The 18,955-nt window shown below is 39.4% G+C and overlaps 1 protein-coding gene across 1 annotated transcript in view; it reads left to right on the forward strand.

The window, feature by feature from the left end:
- JADE3 (jade family PHD finger 3) overlaps positions 1-18,955 on the forward strand; it is a 151,339-nt gene that overhangs the window by 56,458 nt on the left and 75,926 nt on the right. The window lies entirely within an intron of this gene.

Here is an 18,955-nt window from a genome sequence, read left to right on the forward strand (position 1 = left end):
AAGGATTAAAATTGAGCCTCTGTTCTGAGCACATGGGGTTGACTGTGGCTTGGGAGTGTGCCAGTTAGTCGTAGCACCTGCGCCTCCTCACAGGGTCTTGTTGCCGCTGCCCAGGAAGATGGAGGGTAACTGCCTCACCACTCCAGCCACAGATGCAAGGCTAGAAATCCTACCTAGGAGCCTTCTTCTCCTGCTCTGATTGACAAGAGACCCAGAGACGATAGTCTAGCCAGCTGGCTGCAATGCTGGGGCAGGAAAAGCAGCAAAAGTGAGAATAAAATCAAGTCCCCCCCACTCCCAAGCCCACACTGATAATAATGATCAGACGCCTTTTTGTCAACAACCTCATCTTGCATTAAACAACATTCAGGAATCCTGGGTGTGATGGCCTATTTGCAGTGTGTAAACGGAACATGGGCAGAGGGTGGTGCTCAGATCTGACCTAGAAATTTGAGATGTAGGTGGAGAGACCTAACACCCCGCTGGGGACTCACAGGCCAATTACCTTGAGTCTGGTAACTGGAATACAACTCCTAAAGGAAACTAGGTGTTTTGAACGAAGAAATTATGTATAGGCGAGGCTTCATGTATTCTTTCTTTGTTTATTTTAAGTCCTCAAAAGTTCATAGGAATTAAGGTTTTCCAGAGTGTGTGAGGGCTTTGGAGACAAAAGAAGAGAAGCAAAGGAAGGAGCCTTTTCTTTATTTTTGTTCGTGAGCAAAATCCTGCAGTATTAGACTGAACCATATGAAATTGCTGATACTCAAACATTTTTACCTACAACAATGGCAATTTCATATGGTTTAACCTAATACATCTAATTTCACCACACAAATGCTTTGAAAATATTCTCAGCTTATTATTTTTTTGGACTTAACTTCATCAGAGGGGGAAAGATCTCATAAATTCTTAGAAAGTCTTTTCTTTATAATTTATGACATTAATCCGCACTTATCAAACGTGTTTTTTAGCAGCTCTATGGAAGTATAATTGATATATAAAAACTGCACATTTTCAATGTATGCAGTTTGATGTGTTTGGACTTAATGCATATACCCATGAAACCATCACTACAATCAAGGTAATAGCTACCTCCAAAAGATTCCTTGTGCCTCTTTTTTTTGTGATAAGAACACTTAACATGAGATCTACCCTCTTAAATTTTTAAGTGCACAATATGGTATTATTAATAGACACTGTGTTGTATAGCAGATCTCTAGAACTTAATTCATCTTGCATAACTGAAACTTTACACTCATTGAACAATAATTCCCCATTTTCCTCTCTTCACAGTCCCTGGTAACCACCATTCTATTGTCTGCATCTCTGAGTTTGACTATTTTAGATATGTCATATAAGTGGAATCATGAAGTATTTGTCCTTGCTTATTTCACTTAGCATAATGTCCTCCAGGTTCATCCATGTTGTTGCAAATGAAAGCATTCCCTTCTTTTTTAAGGTTAGTATTCCATTGTGTGTATATAACACATTTTCTTTATCCATTCATCTGTCAAATGGACATTTGGGTCGTTTCTATATCTTGACTATTGTGAATAATGCTATAGTGAACATGGGAGTGCCAATATCTCTTTTGAGATCCTGACTTGAATTATTTTGGATATATATGGCCAACAGGTATATATATAAAGGCGCTCAACATCACTAATCATCAGGGAAATGCAAATCAAAACCACAATATCACCTCACACCTGTTAGGATGGCTATTATATATTTAAAAAGGTAAGTGTTGGTGAAGATATGGAGAAATTAGAACTCTTTACTCCCACACTGTTGGTGAGAATGTAAAATGGTGCAGCCGCTATGGAAAACAGTATGCAGATTCTTAAAAAATTAAAAATACAGCTACTCTATGATCCAGCAATCTCACTTCTAGATATATATCCAAAAGTAGTGTTTGTTTTTAACTTGGATATTCTTGAGAGAGAATCCCAAAGAAAACCAAAACCCCAAGGCCTGCTGTCTTAAATACAGTGGCATTGTGATCAGTGGTCTAGATAGACTGGAGTAGCCTGGAATTTTTAGTTCATTTCTGGCTCAGTACCTGATTCACTGGGCTTTCTTAGGCAATCATTAGGCCTGACTATAAATCAGTTACTATTCCAACATTTCATAATTTCATTCTCAAAATGCACGTGGGAGGCTAGCTACTTATTCCCTTGCTCAGAATGTTTTTGGGGCTTTCCTTTTTGGAATTACCTTTAGAGCCATATACTAAGCCACACGAGGAATTGGTTATTCACTTCATTCATTCAATAAGTATTTATTTGAGTTATTTACAATGTTGGGCATTGTATCAGGTACAGAGACAGATGACATGGACATAGAAGGTGGTCCAGGGAAGGAGTGTGAACAGAAGCATGTGTGCAGGAAAGCACCAGGACATGTGAGTGGGGAGCAGTGAGTGGCTTAGCTTCCCTAGAGAAGAGACCATGCAAGGAAAATAACACTGGAAAGGTGAGCTGTGGCCACATTGTGGCTTAGCCTAGTATCCAAGCTTAGCCTTGGATACTAAGCCTAGGAGTCTGAAATTTGTGCTGTGAGCAGTAGGGAGCCATTGAAGGTTTTGTGCTTTTAGAGTTTTAACCTGCCAGCTGATGACAGTAGAATTGGAATTGTAAATCAGTCTTGCAGTTTATTTTCCGAGCTTGTTACTGACTAAAACTGGTTTTACACACCTCAACTGCATGCCCATTTCAGTGGACTTTGAATAACATTTGATTGTTTCCAAAAGTGAAATTCACTTTCAAAGGAAGAAAAATTGCTTCTATTGACCTTACTCAGAGAAATATGATACACCAAAGGGACAGAAAGCAAATCAAAGTAGAAAATGTCCTAAGTGTTTTGAGGAATTGCATTTGCCTCAGAGGGTCTCTTGGAAGTCAGCCTGTAATTGGATGTGTGAATTCTGGTATATTTGGTTTTTTAAAAATTACTTCATAGTTACATACATCTGTGTAGTTAATCTTTTGAGTTGGTAACTGCCCTGTCTTTACTGGAATGCACTGAAGAGTAACAGTGTGCAAATAGAGGATGGGGATTATAACTAAAAAGAATAGGGATTCTAATGGCAATGCTAAGTTCTCTTCAGGTGAGATATTAGCAGTGTGGGACATATTAACTAGTTAAATGGTTAACTGCTGATTGCAGGTGCCACTGCCTCTGGTCTGAGGAGGTACCTTATGGCTACCTTGGCATCAGGTAGGATGAGAGACTTGTGTATGCAATGACATTTGTTATTTGCATGGCCGTTATTATAAATTTCTTCTTTGGGGTCAGGTGTTTGACCCCCTCTGTGATCTTGGCATTAGCTAGAGTGCCCTTCTCAGTGGAGCCCAGCAGTAGTGCCTGCTTTGGAGAATTATTCAATGTCTAAAGTGATTTAGTGTAGTAGGACTGTGGTGTGTGATGAAATTTCCATTCTATATTTAATCATTAAAAACTGACTTCTAAATTCTGTCAGTTGACTCTTGCTGTACACCTAGCCACTTCAAAAGTTAGTGGCTCAAAATAGTAATTATCTGTTTAGCTCATTATTCTGTGAGTTGGCCATTTGGGCTCGGTTCAGCTGAGCAGTTCTGTTCTTAGCTGGTCTCCCTTATGTCTGTGGTCAGCTACAGGTCAGCAGGGAGCTCTGCTTTTGAGGTTGGCTGGCTGCCAACTGGGACAATGGTAGAGGGTAGGAGTACTGAGCTATACATCTGTTATCCTGCAGCAGGCTAGCCCAGGCTTGTTTTCATGATAGCTGGGCAGGTTTCTAAGACTGAATAGAAGCAGCAAGGCCTCTTGAGGCCTAAGCTTAGAACTGGCACAGCATCACCTCTGCTGCATTTTGTTGGCCTAGGCAAGTCATAAAGCCAGTCCAGATTCAGGGAATGGGAAGGAGCTTCAAAATCACCTTGAAAGGGCATAGATAAAGAAGGCGGAGAATTGAGACCATTTTTGCTGTCTATCGGACAAATACAGATTACTCTTCTTAAAGGCTTCAGTTACTCCTGTAACATTTAAAACTCATGTGTTCTGTATAATCACATAATTCGTATTCACAGGGTTAAAGACTGATCAAAAACAAATAAAGTATTAAAATCGTTCACAAGTCAGGGCCACCATATGATAGTCCTTTTGTGAAGCTGAGTTTCGGGAGGGGGGGGGACTTGGATGCTCTGATACCTGAATGTGCTTCACATTTTATTTCATTTTTTTAAACATCTTTATTGGAGTATAATTGCTTTACAATGGTGTGTTAGTTTCTGCTTTATAACAATGTGAATCAGCTATACATATATCCCCGTATCTCCTCCCTCTTGCATCTCCCTCCCACCCTCCCTATGCCACCCCTCTAGGTGTTCACAAAGCACCGAGCTGATCTCCCTGTGCTATGCGACTGCTTCCCACTAGCTATCTATTTTACATTTGGTAGTATATATTAGTCCATGCCACTCTCTCACTTTGTCCCAGCTTACCCTTCCCCCTCCCCATATCCTCAAGTCCATTCTCTACATCTGCATCTTTATTCCTGTCCTGCCCCTAGGTTCTTCAGAACCTTTATTTTTTTTAGAGTCCATATATATGTGTTAGCATACGGTATTTGTTTTTCTCTTTCTGACTTACTTCACTCTGTATGACAGACTCTAGGTCCATCCACCTCACTACAGATAACTCAATTTCATTTCTTTTTATGGCTGAGTAATAGTCCATTGTATATATGTGCCACATCTTCTTTATCCATTCATCTGTTGATGGACACTTAGGTTGCTTCCATGTCCTGGCTATTGTAAATAGAGCTGCAATGAACATTGTGGTACATGACTCTTTTTGAATTATGGTTTGCTCAGGGTATATGCCCAGTAGTGGGATTGCTGGGTCATATGGTAGTTCTATTTGTAGTTTTTTAAGGAACCTCCATACTGTTCTCCATAGTGGCTGTATCAATTTACATTCCCACCAACAGTGCAAGAGGGTTCCCTTTTCTCCACACCCTCTCCAGCATTTATTGTTTCTAGATTTTTTGGTGATGGCCATTCTGACTGGTGTGAGATGATATCTCATTGTAGTTTTGATTTGCATTTCTCTAATGATTAGTGATGTTGAGCATTCTTTCATGTGTTTGTTGGCAATCTGTATATCTTCTTTGGAGAAATGTCTACTTAGGTCTTCTGCCCATTTTTGGATTGGGTTGTTTGTTTTTTGGATATTGAGCTGCATGAGCTGCTTGCAAATTTTGGAGATTAATCCTTTGTCAGTTGCTTCATTTGCAAATGTTTTCTCCCATTCTGAGGGTTGTCTTTTGGTCTTGTTTATGGTTTTCTTTGCTGTGCAAAAGCTTTGAAGTTTCATTAGGTCCCATTTGTTTATTTTTGTTTTTATTTCCATTCCTCTAAGAGGTGGGTCAAAAAGAATCTTCCTGTGATTTATGTCATAGAGTGTTCTACCTATGTTTTCCTCTAAGAGTTTGATAGTGTCCGGCCTTACATTTAGGTTTTTAATCCACTTTTAGTTTATTTTTGTGTATGGTGTTAGGGAGTGTTCTAATTTCATTCTTTTACATGTACCTGTCCAGTTTTCCCAGCACCACTTATTGAAGAGAGCCTCACATTTTAAATCAAAGTCACTAACTGGACCCTTTCTACTAAATGACATGAAGAACATAAATGGAAATTTAAAACAAAGCTGTAGATTCTTTGACACTAGTCTCATCAGGTGGTAGGGCCCATGTCTCCTTTGAGTTAAAGCTGGGTGGGCTTGTGACTGCTTCAGCCAATACAAGAGTATGTGACTTCTGAGACTAAGTTATAAAAGGCAGTGCAGCTTCTGCCTTGTTCATTAGGACATTTATGCTGGGAACCCTGAGCTGCCATGTAAGAAGCCTGACTACGCTGAGACTACTGTGCTGAGAGGCCTTGTGTGGGCACTTCAGAGGTACTCTCTGCTAAGCCCAGTCATCCCTGTCAAAGGGGCCAGCTGAGTGAAGTGAAGAATCCTCCAGATGATTCCAGCTGTTTTGAGTCTTTGCAGCTGAGATCCCAGACATCATGGAGTAGAAAAACGCCATCCTTGCTGTTTTTCACCTGAATTCCCGATTCACAGAATTTGTGAGATGATAAAATGATGGTTGCTTTATGCCACTATATTTTACAGTGGTTACATAGCAATTGATAAACTGAAACAGAATAAATGAATGGGCATGGCTGTATTCCAATAAAACTTTTTTCATGGACACTGAAATAAGAATTTTACATAATTTTTACATGTCATAAAATATCCTTTTGATTTTTTCCAACAATTAAAAACTGTAAAGGCCATTCTTAGCTCATGGGCCATACCAAAAACAAGCAGTGAGCTAGATTTGGCCTACAGGCCATAGTTTGCTGACCCCTGCTCTAGAAGATTATGTAGTACTTGTAAAATTTAAACCTAAGGGCTTTTGGCCAAGATGGCTCTGATTTCATGCTTCAAACTCATATCTCCTCTCTAAATAAAGTGATAATAGATAAAATAAAAAATTAGAAAGACATATCTGTGATCAAGAAAAGGTAAATCTTGGGGCTTCCTTGGTGGCGCAGTGGTTAAGAATCTGCCTGCCAATGCAGGGGACGCGGGTTCGTGCCCCTGTCCTGGAAGATCCCACATGCCGCGGAGCGGCTGGGCCCGTGAGCCATGGCCGCTGGGACTGCGCGTCCGGAGCCTGTGCTCCGCAACGGGAGAGTCCACAACAGTGAGAGGCCTGCGTACCGCCAAAAAAAAAAGAAAAAAGAAAAAGAAAAGATAAATCTCTGGACCAGAAACAGATCAAACAGTTAAGTGGAGATTGTTAGTCATGGGCCGCTATTTACTGATGTACTGGACTCTAGATCCAGAGAAAGGTAGAGATGGCTGGGAATTGTATTTCTATAGACAGTGGAAATCAAAGCACTCACTGATTGGAGGAAATGATCCCTGGCTGTGCAAAGTCAAGGACTGCTCATGAACAGAGACGGAAAAAGATGTTACTTATATTTGTAGTGGCAGGTAGGAGAGCAGAGAGAGACTCGGGGCCAGATGCAAATGTATTATTGGCTTACTGTCTAAATCTGTACTTTTATCCCTATTGGTAGGATGGGATTGAAAATGCTGGGAGGAAGCAACTCTCAATGGAGAGGGTGAATGAAGGAGGGAAATGAACTTCCTCCAAGGTTAGCTTACAAAGTAAAATTTCAAAGTGAGAACAGTTGTCCAAATTAGCACCCAGCAAATAAATTTACTCCCAATGAGAATCATTTTAGAGTGACTTTAAAGTTTATTTTCAAAGAGCTAAAGCAAGAATAACTTGCATTATAAGTTTTTAAAAAATCTAGCCATACCTGGTAGGAATTCATATTCTAGTTGGAGATTTTTAAATATATATCAGTGATTACAAAATCGTTTATGTTAGTGATGGTGCTGTACACAGCCCATTCAGAGCATACTGCTGTTGAGATCGTCAAGGGGGTGAGTCAGACAAGGGAGGCTTTTTAGAAGAGGTGACATGTTTGCTAAGCCTTATAAGGATGAGTTTATGTGTTTGCAAAGTGAGGAAGTTAGAAGAGGGCCTTCCAGGCAGAAGGGATAGTATGATTATATAAAGCATGCAACATGGGTGTGGGAACTGCAGAGGTTCAGCATTGTTAGAGCATAAAACTGGAGCATAGTGTGTTTAGGAATAAAGCTGCAGAAGTAGGTGTAGCTTGACTGTGGAGGTTGGCCTTGATGAGGACCTTAATAAAGATCTAGGAGCAAAGGGAAGCCATTGAAGTCCCAACAATGAAGGGGCATGGTCGAATTTGTGTTTCAGGTAAGTTTCTGGCATTTGGGTGGAGGGTGAACTTGAGGGCAACAAGATCAGGAGCCCCAAGACCAGTTAGGAAGCTACTGTTGCGGTCTCAGTTTCAGGAGATGGTTAAGTCCCAACCTAGGAAAATGAAGGCTAAAATGGGATGGGACTATTGATTTAGAAGACTATTTCAGACGTTAACTTGGCAGGGTTTGATGAGGATGTTCCAGGATGAGAGAAAGGAAATAGTTAAGAGAATTTTTCTAGATTTTGTAACTACATAGAGGGTGCCAACTGAGACCACTAGAAGGGAGGAAGAACCAGTGGAGAAAAGAAGGTAGTGGCCTTAGTGTTGATCACCTTTCAGGTTGGTGTGTTTGGTTGGCGGGGGTGGGGTGGGGGGGAGGGGCATGGGTAGGGGGGTGTTAGATTTTTTTTTCTTTTTTATCTTTTCCTTTCCTTCCTCCCTCCCCCATCCCTCTTTCTTTCTATTCTGGGAGCCATAGCATGGGTTTAGTGTAGTAGGGCACTTTGGGGAAACACCATCACAAGATGGTTAGAGGAAGAAAAGGATATTAGGGAGCAATACAGGGAACCCGGAAAAAGCCCTTGGAAACCAAGGCAGCTGTTTCAAGAGGGATAGTGGGAGGGAGGGACTGAGTGATCAGTATGTCAAATGCAGCATACAGGTACTTAGAGATGAGGGTTGGGAAATGTGCACAGACTGATGACTTTTTCAAGAACTCTGTAGAAGGTAATTGAGGAGTGACTGAGAGCAAGGAAGGGAGGACAGACCATAGACTACATTTTGAGGAGTTTGCAAGAGAAGAGAAAGAAGGAAATTAGGTATTAAATAGAGAAAAATTATGTAAGGTCAAGAGATAATTTGGGAATAAAGGTAGGGAGGTGACAGGTACAAATTAAAAGGTAAAAATTAACACGTAAAAAAAATCTGTTAACAGGTAAAAATTTAGTATGAAGGCAGATTTTTTTCTATTCATAGAAAGTTATTCTTTGTTTAGAGCTGTCTAAAAATTAGAATGGATTGCCTTGTTAGATAGTTGCTCCCTGTCACTGGAGTGGTCGAATAGAGATTAGATGTTTTCTAGTCAGCTGTGTAGAAAGATATGTTGGTGAGCGTCTTTGGGTGTTTTAGGCTCTGTTCAATTCTCAACACTTTGCCCAAAGTTGATTTAAGCATTATAAACTAATGAGTTATTCTGTGGACTTGTGTTGCCTGGCAGCTCTCCATAGATTGATCAAATCAATGGGCCAAGTTAACTTATGTGCCTTTGATCTTGAAGGATGAAATTAAACTGCAGATTCTTAGATAAGAAAATATTGAGTCTCGGTGTCCAGGAACGTTTCATCACTATGACAGTCAACCATGGTCTGGGTCCACAGGTATTTTTGACAAGGTAGTCACTTTCCACACACAACAACAGAGCCTTTATTTCAAATTTTTGAGAGTTTTTTTTTATCTGTCCATCATTTTTGTAAAACACTGTTACTTGGAATAATTAAAATAGCACTGAGATTATAGGAGAAATGGATAAAGAAGAAAAATCTGTTTCCTTTTCTCTGTGATTCATATTTCTATATGGATGCTTTTAGTTTACATAGAAGTTTGGTTTTTTAGGGCCAAGAGGAGATAATTAGTTTCCATCTCTGCTCTCTAGTCCTCATCTTAGATCTTTTAGTGGTCCTTTTGGGTAGCATTTAAAACAATTCAGGGGTAAACTTTGCTGTTTGTCTCAAATGACTACTTATCTGTATCCAAATCTGGCTTCCTGGGGTACTGAAGCATGAACAGCGTAAATTACTGAACTCAACTAATTCTCAGAAAGCCACATTTTAGTCAGTACTTTCCAACTTTCTCACTCATTTCTGTTACAGAACTGACAAGTGGTATAACTAATTAATTAGACTTGTATTCCTTTTCAAGTTAAACATTTTAAATTCTCTCTGTTAACCTTTTCAAAATGCTAGTAAGTAGTAAAACAAATCCATACAGAAAAACTAAAAAATGCAAGTACTGGAAAAAACAGCTCCCCCACCCCCAAGAATAAGCACCAGGTGTGGTGAATATTTATCTTTTAAGGAAAAATAGTTGCATCCTTGTTACCAACTGACTTTCCTTCTTATGGCCCGTGGATAGGGGAGCAGCCTCCCAGTTACCGCCAGGCCTGTAAGTTTTACCTGTTTCTTAGCCTGTTTGTTTCCTTGCTCTGGGAGAGTGCAGTAAGTGAAAAATCTCACAAGTCCACAAGTTGATTCTTTTCCTTTCACAATTTAATACTTTCCGAACATGTTAAGAACATGAATAAAAATGCCCTTTTAATCATATACTTACTTTTTAACAGTTAAAATTTTTATTTTGAAATAAAAGATTTTGAGATAATGTGTCTAAATTTAGAGAGGAGTTGCAAAAATAATATAGAGAGCAAATTTCCTGTTCCAAACAAGATGGAGTAGACACATTTCACCATATTCCAGTTAAATGCAACAATATAGGTAGTTTAAATGTAAATAGATGGAAAAAGACATACCGTGCAAATGCCAATCAAAAGAAAGCTGGGGTGGCTATACTAATATCAGATAAATTAGACATCAGAGCAAAGAAAATTACAAAGGACAAAGAGGAGCACTACATAATGATTCAAAGGGTCAATCCACCCAGAAGACAGGGCAATCTTAAATGTGTATGCACCAAACAGAGCTTCAAAGTACATGAAGCAAAACTGAACATAATTGAGAAATAGACATAAATCCACAGTTATCAGTAGGAACTTCAATAGCATTATATACTTACTTTTCAAGCGCACATGTAACATTCACCAAGGTAGACTATATCCCAGGTCATAAAACAAACCCCAACAAATATAAAAGAATTAAAATCATACAGAGTATATTCTCTGACCATATGGAATCAAACTAGAAATGAAAAACAGACTACAGGAAAGTCTTCAAACACTTGGAACTTAAACAACACACTTCTTATTAATCCATGGGTCAAGGAGGAAGTCTCAGGGAAACAAAAAAATACACTGACCTTAATGAAAATGAAAATACAGCATATCAAAACTTGTAGGTTGTAGCTAAATCAGTGCTGAGTGGAAATTTATAGCACTAAATGCTTATATGAGGAATAGATGAAAGGTCGCAAATGAATAATCTAAGCTTCCACCTTGAGAAAATAGAAAAAAGAAGAGCAAAATAAACACAGAGCAAACTGGAGGAAGGAAATAATAAAGAAGAGAGAAGTTAATGTAATTGAAAACAAAAACAGTAGAGAAAAACAATGAATCCAGAAAAGATGGTTCTTTGAAAAGAGAGATTCTGACTTAATTGGTAATGGGTGCAGTTTGGGCACTGGAATTTTACAGTCTCTCCAGGTGATACCAATGTTTAATGGGAATTGAGAACCTCTGCTGTGGAGGCCAGATAATTTTCTCAGGGTTTAACTGGTGTTAGCATCTATGGCCCACCCCTTTCATTTCTCCTGAGGAAAATTTGTAGTCGTTTCATTTTCTCTCACTTTTTGTTGCCCTCAAAGTCAGTGCTGATCCTTTCCCTTGTAGGTTAACTTCCCTGCCTGACTGCCCTTTTGCCATCAGTATAGCCCTGACCAGAGGTGAACTGTTCCCAACTGCAACCCCCCGCCACTTCACACCCACACCACCTTGATTGATTTGGGATTAACCCCCAAAACCCCCTCTGATTGGTTTGTCACACATCATTGGTCACCAGCTTTAGGCTGTGATCACCCAAGCCACAGTAACAGTGTGTCTAGTGCACCTGGTCTTGTGACCCTGGCTCTGAGGGAGCCGAAGGACTTGGTTTTTCCATTCTGGTGGCCAGTGCAGTGCCTGCCCTTTATTAACACACTATTAACAGTTGATGTACGGTGGATTTGCACTTGCTCAGTAAGTTTGGGGTTGTTTGTTTGACCTTACATGTGAGACCTGTTATTGTTTCTAAAACCTGGGATAAAGATACTTTTCTCCTAATAAATTCTGATGATCACTTTAAATCAGGTAGATGTTATTGTAAATGTATTAGGGGTACATGTGCCTAAATTTCAATGTGGAAGCAACTCACAGCAAGAGATAAGACATAATGGGAAATCATTATTTTTAAAAAATTGTTTGAGTTTCTATCTGGAGAAAGAATTATGTATTTCATAGTAAAAGCTATTCTTGTTGATTTACTTTATTCTTAAGAGGTCTTATTTGCAAATGGTATTTTATCTTAAGAGGATTTATGCTTTGTACATGTATCTCTTTATTCTTAAGATGCCAAGCCTGCTTATTTATCTGGGTAGTTGAAATTATTGAACATATGTATATAAATCAAAAAGAAATTGTAGGGAATTCCCTGGCGGTCCAGTGGTTAGGACTTGACGATTTCACTGCCATGGCCCGGGCTCAATCCCTGGTCAGGGAACTAAGATCCCACAAGCCACGTGGCGCAGTCAAAAAAGAAACAAAGAAAGAAAGGGAACGTACTGCTAATTTTAAAAAAATTATTAGAACTGGGGCCTTTTTGCTTAAAAGGCATAAAACAGATTTTAATTTAGAAAGGGTCTAGGACCATTAAAATTTGTCAAGATAATGTCACAGAATAGGCCACCCAAGCTGAAACCTTCCAGTGAGGTCTTTATTAGCCAAACAGTGGGCTGAGAGATTGGGAAGGAGGGAGCGGTGTTAGGAAAGTGATAATTCAGTTGTATGCTTCCAATTTTCAGTATTCTTTCTTTCATTAAAAGAAAGGTTTCTTGTAGTTTAGACCAGAGGGTGACAAGCTATGGCCTGTGAGCCAAATCTAGCCTACCACCTGTTTTTGTATGGCCTGTGAGCTAAGAATGGTTTTTAACATTTTTAAGTGGTTGAAAAATGAAGAATAATATTTCATGACATGTGAAAATTGAATTTTAGTATAATAAAGTTTTATTGGGACAGAGCCATGATCATTTGTTTATGTACTGTCTGTGGCTGCTTTCATGCTACAATAACAGATTTGAGTAATTGCCACAGAGACCATATGGCCCACAAAGCCAAACATGTTTGCTATCTGGTCCTTTACAGAAAAAGTTTGCTGAACCCTGTTTTAAACTCCCTTCCCAATGTGGCCTTCCCATGCAAGATGATTTCTACTCAGGAGGTTTGAAATTCCCAAATAATTTGTTAACATTAAGGAGGATAAGCCTGTTTCCTGGCAACAGGGATACCTGTGGTTGACATAGAAATACTTGACTGAGTGGCAGGAACTACCTACGTAAATTGGTATTTTCTTCTTTTTTCTTTAATGCTTTTTGAGGGCTTTGGGAAAGAGTTGACCTCCAGACTTCTCATCTGGTCACAGGGGACTCATGAGTCACACGATGTGTCTTAAGTTTTAAAAACAAGCTTTAAAATGACTGAGATGAAGGCAGTCTTCTTTTAAAAAGTACAGAAAAGTTCACCGACTCCAATTTCTGGTATCTCTTCTTTTTTAAAGACAAAGATTTGTGGGGGGTAAGGAGAAGCAGTAAAATATGTAGGATATGTTCTTTTTCTTCTGATTATTTTTTGTTTACTCAATTAAATATTTATGGTTTTAGTTACTGGAGTACTGAAATGTGGTAAAGATAAAAGATATTTGAGGTGAACAGGCTTGAAGGGAAGTTTTGTTTCCACGACACTGAAACAGTGATAGATTGAATTGTTTTGTAGAGAGGGGTGAATTCTGAATTAAAGCATAGGCAGTGGACTCAAATGGTCTCAGTGTGGAGAGGGTTAGTATTGTTTACCCCAGAGCAGAGGTAATCAGCTCAAGAAACACATCTGTAGTATTTATGATTTCTGTTTAAGGAATAGTTTGGGAGTTTCTTTGCCCGCATGAGCAGGAATTGATCCTTAAGAATAAAAGAAGTGTGCTGCTCTGGTCTGACCAGTGGCCTAACTCAAACGTCTGTCTCTGTTAACGGCCCTGAAGGGTATTTTCCTGAAAGTCTAAGGGAGCTGGACTTTTAGATGCTTCTTTACTTAAGGATTACTTCCAAATACCATCATGGATTTATCCTCCCTGATTTTATCTCAGTCCTTCTTGAACCTGTTTACATTTTCATTCTGTTCCACTTCTTGAGCTGATGAGTTCTCTAAGTTCCCTAAACATTGCTCAAAGTCCTGCTTTCTTTTTGATAAAATTGCCTTTAGGTTACAGGGATTGCCCCTTTGTTACTTTAACTCTGTGATTGGGTGAATAAAGTCAACAATTTCCACACTCGTCTTGATTCTTATCGATTTACTGCTTCATTCTTTTAGAGCAAGATTTCTCAACCTTGGCAGTATTGACATTTTGGGCCAGATAAATCTGTGCATTGCAGGATGTTTAGCAGCCTCCCTGGTCTCTGCCCCCAAGATGCCAGTAACGCTGCCCCTTCCCAGTTGCGATAACCAAAAATGTCTCCAGATATTGCCACATTGTCCCTGGGGAACAAAATTGCCTTCAGCTGGGAATCACTACTTTAGATATTTGTCTTTTCCAAACTGTAGGGTTTTGTCTTTTGGGACTAACTTTATAAATATGGAGGCTCCTCTATCCAGTTGATTATATTGTGCTTTTCTGGGTTTTTTCCAGCTCTGGTTGATGTCCATCTTGAACAACAGTGACAACTACTTTTCATAGTTTCAGTTTTTTCAGGTCAGCTGCATCATTTGTGAATGGTGTGTGGAACAAATACCTTGAAAACTTAGAAGTTTTTTTCTAATTATAAATGTCCTATATGTGTACTGTAAAAATGTGGAGAATGGAAAAAATTAGAATGTTTTTGTCACTCAGAAAACTTCAGTGTTATTGATGCAACTAATGTTAGTAAATTGGTTTATGGCCTTCATTATTTTCTATATATTTTATTTCATAGGTGCAATCTTGCTATAAGACCAATTTTTATAGTTTTTCCACTTAACATTTTTATTTATTTTATTATTTATGGCTGTGTTGGGTCTTCGTTTCTGCGCGAGGCCTTTCTCTAGTTGCGGCAAGCGGGGGCCACTCTTCATCGCAGTGGTGGGCCTCTCACTATCGCGGCCTCTCTTGTTGCAGAGCGCAGGCTCAGTAATTGTGGCTCACGGGCCTAGTTGCTCCGCAACATGTGGGATCCTCCCAGACCAGGGCTCGAACCCGTGTCCCCTGCATTGGCAGGCAGACTCTTAACCACTGCGCCACCAGGGAAGCCCTCCACTTAACATTTTAACATGAATGTTTCCCTGTGTACCATGTTTAAATAATTGAGTGAAATACCATAATATTAATATACTTTAAGTATTCCTCTTTTGTTTGATAGCTAGGTTTCATCTATTGTTTTTATTAGGGAGTTTTAATGAACATTTTGTTCATAAATCATTTTCTGTGTTTTGTATTATTTTTCAAATATGAATGTTGGAAGTAGAATTCCTGGATCAAAGGGTATGAATATGTATAAAGTAGAGCCTTAGATTATTTTTAAGTTGCTGCATGGCCCCACAGATGGCAGTGAATAGTGGCTCCTTGAACTGACCATGCATTTCAGAAGTATGTCTGGTGGGTGTATAGAAGGAAAGAAAGGGCTGTGTTTGAGTTAATCACTTTTCCTGCCGCCTGCTCTTCTGTGGGAACATTAATGGGGAGTCCAGTAGCCACCAAACCACAGACTTAGATTCCAGTCCCAAATAATCCTAGTTGGGTTGACTTCCAGACAGTTCTCCTTTAAGAGGGAGTTTCACCCAAGGAAGGCATTTATTTTATACAGTTGTATTTTGCCTGGCTTACAGTCACTGTTAAGATTAATCAGAATGCTGTTAATCATTTTGGTTGAGATTATAGTAGGAATAAGATCTGAAAACCGCCTTCAAATTACTGTTCTCAAGGGTGCAATGTAAGGGCTGGTGCACATTTCATTTCTGCCAAAACAAAGGAATACTCATTGTGGGAGGTAAGGAAGAAAATAATGTCATTGTAAAGTCTGCACGCTGAATAGAGGACTAGAAAATAAACAGCTGAATAATATATCCAAATGTAAGGCAATGAGGTACATCGCACTGTACTTATTCTTGGTTTTGCTTAACAAAAAATTTTATTCTGAAGTACTTTTTAAAGGGTACCACCAAATGAAGTTTCACATGTTGTCTTTAGGGGTGCCTGGAAGCAGAATGTGAGACCATATTTGAACGTACATGATTTGTTGAGGGACTGCTCTCAGGAGAAACTTATAAGGGAGCAAGGACAAGAAGGCAGGGAAGAGGAAGAAGCTAAAGTAAGGATATAGTCTAGCATTAGCCTGTTTTGGTTAGGGGCATGGTTGGGGTGGTGTAGAGCTACTGGCTGCCCCTGGGAGGGAGACAGGGAGAGTATAATCTCCCTGGCAGGACTCCAGCCCTTGGGGAAAGGGACAGCTGTGAGCCATTAGCAGCCAACAAGCAGTACCTGGGAGATGGGTATGCTAGCTAGTAAAGGGGATGTGGGTGGGGCATGTTTACTTTGTGCAGGACACTGTGCTGAGACCTGGGAGTAAGAGATGAATGTGACATAGTTCCTGCTTTGAAGATGGTTGTGGTCTTGTGGCAGGGCTGACCATGTAAAGAATATTTACAGTGCAAATGAAGAGCATTTTACATGGACAGAAGCATGTATAGAGGCTTGGATAGAAAGCAAAGGAGTGAATAATTGTGAGAGAGGCATATCTGGGGAACCTCACTGAGGAGATCTAACAAATGGGTCGGACCAGGTTGGGGGAAAATGGGATGGTCCGGGTTAACAAGCAGGGGACTGTAGGCAGAGGGAAGAGCCCCGTCCAAAGGCTGGCAAGTATGAAACAAGATGGTATGTTCATGGAATCACATGAGGCATAGCATGTGCAGGAGGCAGGGGGGAAGCAGCTGATGAGGCCTGACAAATTGGAGCCGGAACGCTGTGGGCCTCCAAGGCTATGCTTAGGAGTCTTGGGCTTAGAAGGGGCAGCATTCCTGCTGTTAACCCCCCAGCCTGCCTCAGGTCTCAGGGTCAACTTGGAGTGCCCTGAGCTCTGCCCTCTGGTGGCCATGTAGCTCCAAGCATGTCATTTAAACATTTCTGAGCCCCAATTTCATCTGTAAAATGGTGATAATGATGTTTATAGGACTGTTGTTGTGATTAGAAGTAATAAAGACAGATCTAAAGATTTGCCACCATGGAATTATTCTGCTGATATTTACTGTTCTTTGTCATTTTCCTGTAGTAATTAAAACAGCAGTGCTGTCACAGAAATAAATCGGTGGACTTTAATAGCCCAGACCCAAAAATTTGCTTGCTTTGTTTTCTTTTCTAAAAATTATAAGCAACCCAGTTTCCAGGACTGGTGTTATTGGTGTTAATCTGTTTCCTAGGCTCTTTATTGATAATAAAAGATTTTTTGTTTCCATCTATAGTAAAACATGACTGTTACTGTAATAGTTTAAAAACCACAAGATTTGGGAATTCCCTGGCAGTCCGGTGGTTAGGACTCAGTGCTTTCACTGCTGGGGCCCCGTGTTCAATCCCCAGTCGGGGAACTAAGATCCCACAAGCCGTGTGGCATGGGGGGAAAAAAAGCACCAGATTTTACAGATTCTTAAAAATCTGCACCTCCCTCAGTCATGAACAGTTTGGTAGCTCATCTAAAGAAGAGAATATTATAGAAAATGGAGACACTCTTTTAGCCAGAGTTCATAAGACCAGAACTTCAGATGAGAGGAGTATCTAGCTTACAAGAAGTCTTAGGTCTCCTGAAACTTTCAAGAAAGTGAAGAGAGAGGGACCATACTCAGTTGGCTTTCTTCACTGACAGTTTTTAGAGAATAAAAGTATTTCTTCTATGGCATATGCTGCCTTCAATCCCAGTACAAGCTATCCATATGGAGGTTATGTTCAGTAGACACAGAATTTTTCTATTGATGTTATTCTTGACTCTACCTAAAAATTTCTCATTGGTAAAATGTCACAATATTTTTAAAGGTTTTTTTTAGCTTTATTGAGATATAATTTACATACTATAAAATTCATCCATTTTAAGTAGACAATTCAGTGGGTTTTAATATATTTACAGAGTTTTGCAACCATCAATACTACCCAATTTTAGAACATTTCTGTCACCCCAAAAAGAAGCTTTGTGCCCATTTGCAGTCAGTATTCTGTGTTCTTACTCCCAACCCTAGGTAACCACTAATCTACTTCCTGTCTCTATACATAGGCCTGCTCCTACTCTGGACATTTCATATAAATGGAATCATATGATAAGTGATATGGTGTTTATGACTTCTTTCACTGAGCATAATGTTTTTGTTAAGTGGTTTTTTTTTACATGTTTTACATTTGTTTTACACGTTGTAGCATGTATCAGTACTTTTTTCCTTTTTATTGCCGAGTAGTATTCCATGGTCCAGATGTACCACAGATTGTTTAACCATTCACCTGTTGAAAGAAATCTGGGTTGTCTCCAGTTTTTGACTATTATGAATAAAGCTGCTATAAACATTTGTGTATAGGTTTTTGTGTGAACATGTATTTCCATTTCTCTGGGGTAAATGCCCAGGAGTGCAATTGCTGGATCCTGTGATAGTTACATGTTTAATTTTTAAAGGAATAGCCAAATTGTTTTCTAGAATACCTGTACCATTTACATTCCCACCAGCAGTGTATGAATGATATAGTTTCTTCACATCATCACCATTTGGATTTTCACTGTTTTTTATTTCAGCCATTGTGGTTTTAATTTTCATTTCCCTGATGGCTAATGATATTGAACCTCTTTTCATGTGCTTATTTTCCACTTGTAATGCTTTTTGGTGAAATGTCTGTTCAAATCTTTTGCGCATTTTAAATTGAATCATTTGTTCCTTACTGTTGAGTTTTGAGCATTCTTTACGTATTCTGGATACAAGTCCATTGTTGTAAATGTGGTTTGTAAATATTTTGTCCCATTCTGTCGCTTGTTTCTGTATCTTCTTAACAGTCTTCTGCAGAGCAAGTTTTTCATTTTGATGAAAGTGAATTTTTCTTTGATAGATCTTGCTCTTGGTGTCAAATCGAAGAACTCTTTGCTTAACCCTAGGTCCTGAAGATTTCCTCCTTTGTGTTTCTAAAGTTTTTTTACTTTTACATTTAAGTCCATGA

This window comes from Leucopleurus acutus (genome assembly GCF_964270905.1).
Source record: "Leucopleurus acutus genome assembly, chromosome: X".
Taxonomy (NCBI): domain Eukaryota; kingdom Metazoa; phylum Chordata; class Mammalia; order Artiodactyla; family Delphinidae; genus Leucopleurus; species Leucopleurus acutus.